Source organism: Coregonus lavaretus (genome assembly GCF_964263955.1).
Source record: "Coregonus lavaretus genome assembly, chromosome: 20".
Lineage (NCBI taxonomy): Eukaryota > Metazoa > Chordata > Actinopteri > Salmoniformes > Salmonidae > Coregonus > Coregonus lavaretus.
In genome coordinates this window covers 43,407,464-43,419,963 of record NC_140007.1, presented here as the reverse complement: position 1 = coordinate 43,419,963, position 12,500 = coordinate 43,407,464, and the positions used below count along the sequence as shown (strand labels likewise).

Below are 12,500 nucleotides of genomic sequence, written 5' to 3'. Positions count from 1 at the left end.
TGATGATGTCAAATACGATTCACTGTGACATTCATTTCCAGCAACATGATGTTGTTACATGAAACTGACAGTTTGCCAGTGTCGACAGTTTTCCTGAAGTCATATCCAAGCATGAGTTGAATTGGGCGTACTAATCAGTTTGGGGGAATCTCACTACTAACATGGCCATTGCTTTCCCTACCACACAAATTACTGAACTACCCCTCCCTCCCTCCCTCCCTCCCTCCCTCCCTTCCTCCCTCCCTTCCTCCCTCCCTCCCTTCCTCCCTTCCTTCCTCCCTCCCTTCCTCCCTCCCTTCCTCCCTTCCTTCCTTATCTCACCATGCATCCTTACTGGTTTCCCAGGCTGATAGTCTGGTGGGTGGGTGCAGCAGAAAGCATCCTCTGCTCACTTTGCCTCTGTTGCCATGGCAACCCAACCTTGCCAGATGCTAGCAGTGGTTAGTTATGAAAATAAAACGTCCATCTGAAAGCAAATTGCCCATAAAACAACTCATACTCTACATAATGGCACCATGTGCTGTAGGAACACAAGCTGTGAGATGTTGATGCCTTATCTCTGTTTCTACTGCTTATCTCCAGCTGGATGCAACCAGTCAGTCAACCAGTCAGTCAACCAGTCAGCCAGCCAGTCAGTCAGTCAGTCAACCAGTCAGTCAGCCAGTCAGTCAACCAGTCAGCCAGCCAGTCAGTCAGTCAACCAGTCAGTCAGTCAGTCAGTCAGTCAGTCAGTCATCCAGTAAGCCAGTCCGTTATCCAGCAAGCCAGTCAGTCAACCAGTCAGTCAGTCAACCAGTCATCCAGCCACCAGTCAGCGGCTGTTTAAATGTTCCAGTACTGAATTTAAAATGTCCTCCCCCTTAGGCTTCCCTTGGTATCTATCATTAATAATAATAATAATATGCCATTTAGCAGACGCTTTTATCCAAAGCGACTTACAGTCATGCGTGCATACATTTTTTTTTGTGCATGGGTGGTCCCGGGGATTGAACCCACTACCTTGGCGTTACAAGCGCCGTGCTCTACCAGCTGAGCTACAGAGGACCACATTAATGGGGAGCCCAAACCATTTTCATATTTAAGCATAAATATCGGTTTCTGTCTCTCTTTGTATGTGCGTGTGTGTCTCCCCTTCCCAATATCTGTCTATTGTCTATCTCACTATTGTCAGTGGTCTTTAGCCTTCACATGATCATCCGATGTGTGTGTGTGTGTGTGTCAATTTCTTGCGGGATTAGTGAGCCACTGAACATTCTGTACAGCAACTCAGTATTCCATGGGTGTCTAGTCCTAACTACACTCGCTTAGCTCCGTCTCTCTGAGCAGCCGGCATCAGCAACACAGTTATATTGACGGGGATCAGAGCAGTAGACGAGACACGTAAGGGCGTTTGAACTGGATGAGGATTAAAATGGGAGGAACAAACAGCAGGAAGAAGGAAGAAGAAAATCACCACCCTCTCTTTGTCCTGTCCCAAACGGCAGCCTATTCCTTATGCACTACTTTTGACCATGCAGGACCCATGTCCGAAGTGCAACCCTATTCACTTTATAGTGCCTGTCTTTTGAAGAGGGTTTGGACTGTGTCTGTTGTGAACAGCACACACACAGAGACAGAGAGAGACAGAGAGACAGAGAGACAGAGACAGAGAGACATAGAGAGAGAGAGAGAGAGAGACAGAGAGAGAGAGACACAGAGAGAGAGACAGAGAGAGACAGAGAGAGAGAGACACAGAGACAGAGAGACAGAGAGACAGACAGAGAGAGAGAGAGACAGAGAGAGAGAGACAGAGAGAGAGAGACAGAGAGAGAGACAGAGAGAGAGAGAGACAGACAGAGAGAGACAGAGACAGAGAGAGAGCGACAGAGAGAGACAGAGAAACAGAGAGACAGAGAGAGAGAGACAGACAGAGAGACAGAGAGAGACAGAGAGAGACAGATAGACAGAGAGAGAGAGAGACAGAGAGAGAGAGACAGAGAGAGACCCAGAAGCAAACATTTGCCAATCACCTTCCCTCTAGTCGAGGGTGCATGTGGGCGTCGGCACGTGAACTACCTGCCACATGTCCGACATCAGCAAGTTTGGTTGACTCAGGTCCTCCGACTCAGCTTGATATGGGCATACTATCCCTCTCTAATCTCTCTCTGTCTCGCTGTCTGTCGGTCTCTCTCTCTTCATTCATCCACCTCTCTTTTCTCCGTCTCTCTGGTAAACTGCAGCAGGCATACTTGACTATATGTAAGTCAAACGATGCAATGCCAAAAAATGCTCAACTGGCTACATGTATATTCAAGCTAGGATTTTTCCCACATCAGCAAAACCAGAAGCCATGACTCTGTACAATAGGGAGCAGTTACTAGTATGTATAATGTAGGTGGAGTTGGGCAATTATTTCATTAATTTAAACTCTCCCTCAGTTTTTTCAAGACTTAGAAATACAGTCCCTTTAGTCAAATGGACTCCCAAAACGAGGAGAGTGTGCCTTTGCTCGTGAAAACAAAGTTATCCAGTGAGCAAAATTGGTTGAAAGACGTTTTCAACCAATATGACGTCTTTATAACGTCTTTTCAATGTTGTGTGCTCATAGGGCACCTCAAATCTAATTACCAGCCTGTTGGGGTGACAGTACTAACTAGTGACCCCCCCCCCCCCCGCGCGCCGCCTTAGGGACCCATACAAACAGCAACGGTTGTCTAAAGGATGAGGGTGGACGGTGAGAACACAACAAATGAGACTGGAGTCACGGAGAGAGTCACTGGTGCCGTCTGACGGAAGCCATAACGCACCTGCGGCATCAAGCAGGCGAAGCAGGATGTCCATCGGTTTGATACGGCTGTACGAAAGGGTCACTACTGCGTATGGTTCCCTGTATGCACTGGATCACAGTTAACATAGGAGCTACACTACACTACACTACTGCTCATTTACACCCCAGTATCTCTATTTGCACATCATCTTCTGCACATCTATCACTCCAGCGTTAATACTAAATTATAATTGTAATTATTTTGCACTATGGCCTATTTATTGCCTTACCTCCATAACTTACTACATTTGCACACACTGTATATAGATTTTCTATTGGGTTATTGACTGTACGTTTTGTTTATTCCATATGTAACTCTGTTGTTGTTTTTACTGCACTGCTTTGCTTTATCTTGGCCAGGTCGCAGTTGTAAATGAGAACTTGTTCTCAACTGGCTTACCTGGTTAAATAAAGGTTAAATAAAAATAAATAAATAAATAAAATTAAATAAAATAAAAGTATGCACTGGATCACGGTTAACACAGGATCTACACTACAAGTATGTGGACACCCCTTCAAATGAGTGGATCTATTCCAGCCACACCCGTTGCTGACAGGTATATAAAATCAAAACACACAGCCATGCAATCTCCAGAGACAAACATTGGCAGTAGAATGGCCCGTACTGAAGAGCTCAGTGACTTTCATAGGATGCCACCTTTCCAACAAGTCAGTTCGTCAAATCTCTGCCCTGCTAGAGCTGCTCCGGTCAACTATAAGTGCTGTTATTGTGAAGTGGAAACGTCTAGGAGCAACAACGGCTCAGCCGCAAAGTGGCACAAGCTCACAGAACAGGACCACTGAGTGCTGAAGTGTGTAAAAATCGTCTGTCCTCGGTTGCAACACTCACTACCGAGTTCCAAACTGCCTCTGGAAGCAACGTCAGCACAAGAACTGTTCGTCGGGAGCTTCATGAAATAAGTTTCCATGGCCGAGCAGCGGCACACAAGCCTAAGATCACCATGCACAATGCTAAGCGTTGGCTGGAGTAGTTTAAAGCTCACCGCCATTGGACTAGAGCAGTGGAAAAGCGTTCTCTGGAGTGATGAATCCCGCTTCACCATCTGGCAGTCCGAGGGACAAATCTGGGTTTGGTGGAGGAGGAATAATGGTCTGGGGATGATTTTCATGGTTCGGGCTAGGCCCTTTAGTTCCAGTGAAGGGAAATCTTAACACTACAGCATACAATGACATTCTAGATGATTATGTGCTTCCAACTTTGTGGCAACAGTTTGGGGAAGGCCCTTCCCTGTTCCAGCATGACAATGCCCCTGTGCACAAAGCAAGCTCCATAATCAAATCAAATCAAATTGTATTTGTCACATACACGTGTTTAGCAGATGTTATTGCGGGTGTAGCGAAATGCTTGTGCTTCTAGCTCCGACAGTGCAGTAATATCTAACAAGTAATATCCAACAATTTCACAACATATACCCTATACACACAAATCTGGTAAGGAATGGAATTTAAGAATATATACATATATGGACAAGCAATGACAGAGCGGCATGGACTAAGACAGTAGAAAATTATAAAATAGAGAACAGTATATACATATGAGATGAGTAGTGCAAGATATGTAAACATTATTAAAGTGACTAGTGTTCCAATTCTTAAAGTGGCCAGTGATTTCAATAGGCAGCAGCAGCCTCTAATGTGCTAGTGATGGCTATTTAAAAGGCTGATGGCCTTGAGATAGAAGCTGTTTTTCATTCTCTCGGTCGCAGCTTTGATACACATGTACTGACCTCGCCTTCTGGATGATAGCGGGGTGAACAGGCAGTAGCTCGGGTGGTTGATGTCCTTGATGATCTTTTTGGCCTTCCTGTGACATTGGGTGCTGTAGGTGTCTTGGAGGGAGAGTAGTTTGCCCCCGGTAATGCGTTCGACAGACCGCACCACCCTCTGGAGAGCCCTGCGAAAGGATGCTCTCAATTGTGCATCTGTAAAAGTTTGTGAGGGTTTTAGGTGCCAAGCCAAATTTCTTCAGCCGCCTGAGTTTGAAGAGGCTCTGTTGCGCCTTCTTCACCACACTGTCTGCGTGGGTGGACCATTTCAGTTTGTCAGTGATGTGTACGCCAAGGAACTTGAAGCTTTCCACCTTCTCCACTGTGGTCCCGTCGATGTGGATAGGGGGGTGCACCCTCTGCTGTTTCCTGAAGTCCAAGATCATCTCATTTGTTTTGTTGACGTTGAGTGAGAGGTTATTTTCCTGGCAACACACTCCCACAGCCCTCACCTCCTCCCTGTAGGCGGCCTCGTCATTGTTGGTAATCAAGCCTACTACTGTTGTGTCATCTGCAAACTTGATGATTGAGTTGGAGGCGTGCTTGGCCACGCAGTCATGGATGAACAGGGAGTACAGGAGGGGGCTGAGCACGTAGGGCCCCAGTGTTGAGGATCAGCGAAGTGGAGATGTTGTTTCCTACCTTCACCACCTGGTGGCGGCCCGTCAGGAAGTCCAGGACCCAGTTGCACAGGGCGGGGTTCAGACCCAGGGCCTCGAGCTTAATGATGAGCTTGGAGGGTACTATGGTGTTGAATGCTGAGCTATAGTCAATGAACAGCATTCTTACATAGGCATTCCTCTTGTCCAGATGGGATAGGGCAGTGTGCAGTGTGATGGCGATTGCATCGTCTGTGGATCTATTTGGGCGGTAAGCAAATTGAAGTGGATCTAGGGTGACAGGTAAGGTGGAGGTGATATGATCCTTGACTAGTCTCTCAAAGCACTTCATGATGACAGAGGTGAGTGGTACAGGGCGATAGTCATTTAGTTAATTTACTTTTGATTTCTCGGGTACAGAAACAATGGTGGCCATCTTGAAGCATGTGGGAACAGCAGACTGGGAAAGGGAGAGATTGAATATGTCGGTAAACACAACAGCCTGCTGGTCTGCGCATGCTCTGAGGACCTGTCTAGGGATGCCGTCTGGGCCAGCAGCCTTGCGGGGGTTAACATGCTTAAATGTCTTACTCACGTCGGCCACGGAGAAGGAGAGGCCACAGTCCTTGGTAGTGGGCCTCATTGGTGGCACTGTGTTATCCTCAAAGCGGGCGGAGAAGGTGTTTAGCTTGTCTGGAAGCGAGACGTCGGTGTTGGCGACGTGGCTGGTTTTCCTTTTGTAGTCCGTGATTGTCTGTAGACCCTGCCACATATGTCTTGTGTCTGAGCAGTTGAATTGCAACTCTACTTTGTCTCCATACTGATGTTTTGCCAGTTGAATTGCCTTGCGGTGTGAGTAGCTACACTGTTTGTATTCTGCCATATTTCCAGTCACCTTGCCATGGTTGAATGCGGTGGTTCGCGCTTTCAGTTTTGCGTGAATGCTGCCATCTATCCACGGTTTCTGGTTAGGGTAGGATTTAATAGTCACAGTTGGCACAACATCACCTATACACTTCCTGATAAACTCAGTCACCGTTTCAGTGTATTTCATCTAAATTAATTTTGCTAGCTACCCGGAACTTATCCCAGTCCGTGTGATCAAAACGATCTTGAAGTTTGGATTTCGATTGGTCAGATCAGCGTTGAATAGTCCTTAGCACGGGTACTTCCTGTTTGAGTTTCTGCCTATAGGAAGGGAGGAGCAAAATGGAGTCGTGGTCAGATTTGCCGAAAGGAGAATGGGGGAGGGCCTTATAACCATCCCGGAAGTTCGAATAGCAATGGTCGAGGATTTTAGCAGTGCGAGTACAACAGTCGATATGTTGATAGAACTTCGGCAGCCTAGTCCTCAAATTTGCTTTGATAAAATCCCCGGCTACAATAAATGCAGCCTCAGGATATGTGGTTTCCAGTTTGCATAAAGTCCAGTGAAGTTCTTTGAGGGCAGTCGTGGTATCGGCTTGAGGGGTATATACACGGCCGTGACTATAACCGAAGAAAATTCTCTTGGGACATAATACGGTCTGCATTTGATTGTGAGGTATTCCAGGTCGGGTGAACAGAAGGACTTGAGTTGCTGTATGTTACTACAATTACACCATGAGTCGTTAACCCTTCTGCCCGATGAACTAAGAACCCATCTGGCTGGACCGATTTCGACAGAAACAAAGTATGTTACAGGCCTTGATGTCTCTCTGGAAAGAAATCCTTGCCCGGAGCTCGTCGAGCTTGTTAACCAGAGACTGAACATTAGCGAGTAGTATACTTTGAAGCGGTGGGTGGTGTCCGCGCCTCCTAAGTCGAACCAGCAGGCCGCTCCGAGTGCCTCTCCTCCACCGGCGATGTTTTGGGTCAGCCGCTGGAATCAGTTCAAAAGGATGTGCTTCGGGAAAGTCGTATTCCTGGTCGTAATGCTGGTGAGGTACCGCCGCTCTGATATCCAATAGTTTTTCCCGGCTGTATGTAATGATACAAAACACTTTCTGAGCTAATAATGTAAAAAATAATACATAAAAAAAACAAAATACCGCAACGTTTCCTAAGAGCTAGTCGCGAGGCCGCCATCCTCATCGGCGCCAGGTACTACAGATATTATTGTCGAGATCAGTGTGGAAGAACTTGACTGGCCTGCACAGAGCCCTGACCTCAACACCATCGAACACCTTTGGGATGAATTGGAACACCGACTGCGAGCCAGGCTCTTGTGGCTGAATAGAAGCAAGTCCTCGTGGCAATGTTCCAACATCTAGTGGAAGGACTTTCCAGAAGCGTGGAGGCTGTTATAGCAGCAAAGGAGGGACCAACTCCATATTAATGTCCATGATTTTGGAATTAGATGTTCGACGAGCACGTGTCCACATATTTTGGGCCATGTATACTGGAGAATCAGGTCAACAGTAGGTTTTTTACCTGCTACACTTGATGCGTAGGCTAACCTTTTGCCGGCGTGAGCAGAGCGCGAGCCACTTCATCCTATTGTTCTCGAGCAGCGCGTCGAAATGCACAAAAAAATTGCGGAGCCAGCATGCTTACACACAGGTTTCATTGAAATGAATAGGAGCATCTCACAATCTGAATAAGTTATGCGTCTAGTGTAGCAGGCCAGTAAAACGTCTGTACGCAGAAGGTGACCCGGTGATGAGACGGCCGAGGAGCAGGGCGATGTGAGCCATGTCATTATCAATCATTAGTGAGGTCATTTCTGATCATTCTTCGCCAATGTTAGAAAGAATAGAATGCATAAGTCATTCTATAGTATGAGTAATGCTATCATGATTAGGGATTAAATTATGGGTTGAATGTCAAACGGAAAGCTAACAGAACATTTAAGATGCTAAATTGAAAGGATTGAAAGGCTTATTGTCTTGCTGACTGACTGGGTGGGCTTGTCAGGGCCCGGCGTATTCTCTCTCGACCACAATAGTTTTCTGAATGGAGATTATCTTTTAAATCGACAATCTTTTAATGGCGAAGGGTATGACTTTTTCAATAATCCTACTCCTGCGTAAAAGTCTGATTACATTAGCCACAGTTAGCTAGCCGTATTAGCAAATAAAATAAAAAACTGTTTAAAAATCGGACGGAGGATCAATTCTGATTTATTATCTCTCCCCGAGACCTTCCTCCTCGCCTGCCCTGTGAACAAAGTCGAACAGAACACCTAACCTCCACTGTGTGGACACAAATGCACAGACATACATACTTCCTCTGGGCTAACGGACCATAGATGAGCTGACCTCTAACAACGTTCCTCCGAGACACAGACTACTGCTGCATCATCCCATTTTCAGCAGCCCAGTGCAGATGATGGGCAAGGAGAGAGAGAGAGAGAGAGAGAGAGAGAGAGAGAGAGAGAGAGAGAGAGAGAGAGAGAGAGAGAGAGAGAGAGAGAGAGAGAGAGAGAGAGAGAGAGAGAGAGAGAGAGAGAGAGAGAGAGAGAAACAGAAAGAGAGAAAGAGAAAGAGAGAGATAAACAGAAAAAGAGAGAGAGAAAAACAGAAAGAGAGAGAGAGAAAAACAGAAAGAGAGAGAGGGAAACAGAGAGATAAACAGAAAGAGAGAATTAGAAAGAGAGAGAGAAACAGAAAGAGAGAGAACAGAGAGAGAGAGAGAGAGAGAGAGAGAGAGAGAGAGAGAGAAACAGAGAGAGAGAGAGAGAGAGAGAGAGAGAGAGAGAAACAGAGAGAGAGAGAGAAACAGAAAGATAGAGAAATAGAAAGATTAGAGAGAAAGAAACAGAAATAGAGAGAGAGAGAGAGAGAGAGAGAGAGAGGGAGGAAGAGAGAGGGGTGTTGAGGTAAATTGAGAGAGAATGCAGATAAGCCAGACAAGTATCACAATCCTTTGACGACAAACCAAAGGTAAAGTACTGCACCTGCACAAGTGTCGGGCAGTGGGAAGAATCCAGCCATGTTGTTAGAGTTGATAAAACATGGCAATGTAGACTAAAGGTGTTCATATGCTCTACGGTAGCAGGAACAAACAGTGTGTGTGTGCTTTTTAGAAGCCAGAGGCAGTTGTTCCAGTCGCTCGAGGACAGGACATTTACAGGGGCTTGACTCACTTCCAGACATTGTTCCTGACCAACTAGCAGGAAGATGATAAACTCTACCAACACACATCCACCCACCTAACCTCCTCCCTCCCTCCCTCCCTCTCTCCCTCCCTCCCTCCACATCAAACAAAGTGCACTAAAAGAGGTTGGGCTTGGAGACTGGGTATAGTTTTTCCACATGTGGGTCAGCTACAAAAGAATTATCATGACAGTTGCCTTTTTGAAAAGCCAATGAAACTCAACAAAATGAATAAAAGGCCACTGGCTAGTACCGCACAATGAAATGTCACCCGTTCTTAAAGCAGGCAGACTACACAGCATGCTACAGAGAAAATAAAACATTTGCTGAACCTTACGGTTTCAAGGAGTGCCCATCCCAAATACTGTACAGCCCATACAAGTAAGCTCAGGTCTTTCTGGGGACTGTCTCCATGTGAGCCTCTTCATGGTAGACAGAGAGTATTATTTAAGTAAGGGCATTATAAGCCTTGTAGAGACCAAAATAATAGTTGTAGTGTACCTAATAGCCCCAAAACCATTCAGACACAAGTAGCCCTCCATGTGGTCCTCTGTAGCTCAATTGGTAGAGCATGGCGCTTGTAACGGCCAGGGTAGTTGGTTCGATCCCCGGGACCACCCATACGTAAAAATGTATGCGCACATGACTGTAAGTCGCTTTGGATAAAAGCGTCTGCTAATTGGCATTTTATATTATTATATTATCATGTTAGCACGTTGACGTTTATTGTCAGAACTGAGAGATTTACCCTTAGATAGGCCAGCTGCATAGTCAAAATTGGCTATATTGTAAATATTAATGAAAACAAAACATTTGGTTAATTTAAGGTTAAGTTTAGGGTTAGCGGTGTGGTTAAGGTTAGGTTTGAAATCAGATTTTATGACTTCGTGGTTATGCCATCAATTGACCACTCTGCAGAGCTGCCTCCAGAGCAAGATTCATGACGAAAACACTAACCTGGTCCATGTTGACAAAGTCTGTTCTTAATTCAACACTGCTTTAAATAATTTCAAACTTTACTATCTGTGTAACCCTAACCCTATCTATGTGGAAGATAACAGAAGTAAAGAGGTTAGCAGAAAACTTCTAAAAGAAATAAAACACATTTATTTCGTTCTGACCTGTCGTCTGACAGGGCTGTGGCAATTTCATCATGCTATTCCTAAGGGGCTGCTTGGGCCAAGAAACACGAGTAATGGACACCATGGCAATGGAATGAACGATTCCATGCATTCGTCCCGACACCTTCACAGAGCCTAAAATGTTGAATAAAATATGACTAATTGGTTGTTAGTTAGAGTCACAGAATCATCTATTGTGCTCATGTACAGTCCCAGTCAAAAGTTTGGACACACCTACTCATTCAAGGGTTTTTCTTTATTTTTACTATTTTCTACATTGTAGAATAATAGTGAAGACATCAAAACTATGAAATAACACATATGGAATCATGTAGTAACCAAAAAAGTGTTAAACAAATCAAAATATATTTTATATATGAGATTCTTCAATAGCCACCCTTTGCCTTGATGACAGCTTTGCACACTCTTGGCATACATTTCAATTAACAGGTGTGCCTTCTTAAAAGTTAATTTGTGAATTTATTTCCTTCTTAATGCGTTTGAGCCAATCAGTTGTGTTGTGACTTTAAGACATGAAGGTCAGTCAATATGGAACATTTCAAGAATTTTTAAAGTTTCTTCAAGTGCAGTCACAAAAACCATCAAGCGCTATGATGAAACTGGCTCTCATGAGGACCGCCACAGGAATGGAAGACCCAGAGTTACCTATGCTGCAGAGGATAAGCCTCAGAAATTGCAGCCCAAATAAATGCTTCACAGAGTTCAAGACACAGAAACATCTCAACATCAACTGTTCAGAGGGGACTGTGTGAATCAGGCTTTCATGGTTGAATTGCTACAACGAAATCACTACTAAAGGACACCAATAAGAAGAGAGACCTGCTTGGGCAAGAAACACGAGTAATGGACATTAGATCAGTGGAAATTTGTCCTTTGGTCTGGAGTCCAAATTGGAGATTTATGGTTCCAACCGCCATGTCTTTGTGAGACGCGGTGTGGGTGAACGGATGATCTCCGCAGTGTAGTTCACCACCATAAAGCATGGAGGAGGTGGTGTTATGGTGTGGGGTGCTTTGCTGGTGACACTGTCAGTGATTTAGTTAGAATTCAAGGCACACTTAACCAGCATGGCCATCACAACATTCAGCAGCGATACGCCATCCCATCTGGTTTGGGCTTAGTGGGACTATCATTTGTTTTTCAACAGGACAATGACCCAACACACCTACAGGCTGCGTAAGGGCTATTTGACCAAGAAGGAGAGTGATGGAGTGCTGCATCAGATGACCTGGCCTCCACAATCCCCCGACCTCAACCCAATTGAGATGTTTGGGATGAGTCAGACGGCAGAGTGAAGGAAAAGTAGCCAATAAGTGCTCAGCATATGTGGGAACTCCTTCAAGGACTGTTGGAAAGCATTCCAGGTGAAGCTGGTTGAGAGAATGCCAAGAGTGTGAAAAGTTGTCATCAAGGTAAAGGGTGGCTATTTGAAGAATATTAAATATAAAATATATTTTTATTTGTTTAACACTTTTTGGTTACTACATGATTCCATATGTGTTATTTCATAGTTTTGATGTCTTCACTATTATTCACAACGTAGAAAATAGTAAAAATAAATAAAAACCCTTGAATGAGTAGGTGTGTCCAAACGTTTGACTGGTACTGTACATTTGTTGACCCAGCAACTTTGGCACATAAATCCTCCTTGTTGTGGCCAGATGATGTCTTCAAGGCAGATGCATGGTTTACTGCACAGTGTGCTGTATGGGAAACCTACGCATATTGTGATACAGTCAGCACATACTTTAATAGCTACACCCATTACCAGAGTCGTATTCATAACCAGGGTCGTATTCATAACCAGGGTCGTATTCATAACCAGGGTCGATTCATACCAGGGTCGTATTCATAACCAGGGTCGTATTAATTACCAGGGTCGTATTAATTACCAGGGTCGTATTCATTAAAAGGGTTGTTTCATTAGGACACACCGTAGCACAACGTTTTGCAAAGGAAAATGGAAACGACCGTTACTTATTGGACAGGTTCAGATCGTCCCTCCTGTTTCAGTCCGTTTTCTTCCTTTTGGTAACTAATAGTGAATGTGAACTAGCATGGTGGAAACTCAGTGGGCTCTGCCTCTGTAT

General features: G+C 44.9%; 1 protein-coding gene across 1 annotated transcript in view; it reads right to left on the bottom strand.

Moving 5' to 3' along the window:
- The window catches only part of LOC311148021 (protein kinase C zeta type-like), a gene marked incomplete at its 5' end in the record, with an annotated part of 159,918 nt that overhangs the window by 64,887 nt on the left and 82,531 nt on the right, over nucleotides 1-12,500 (bottom strand). The window lies entirely within an intron of this gene.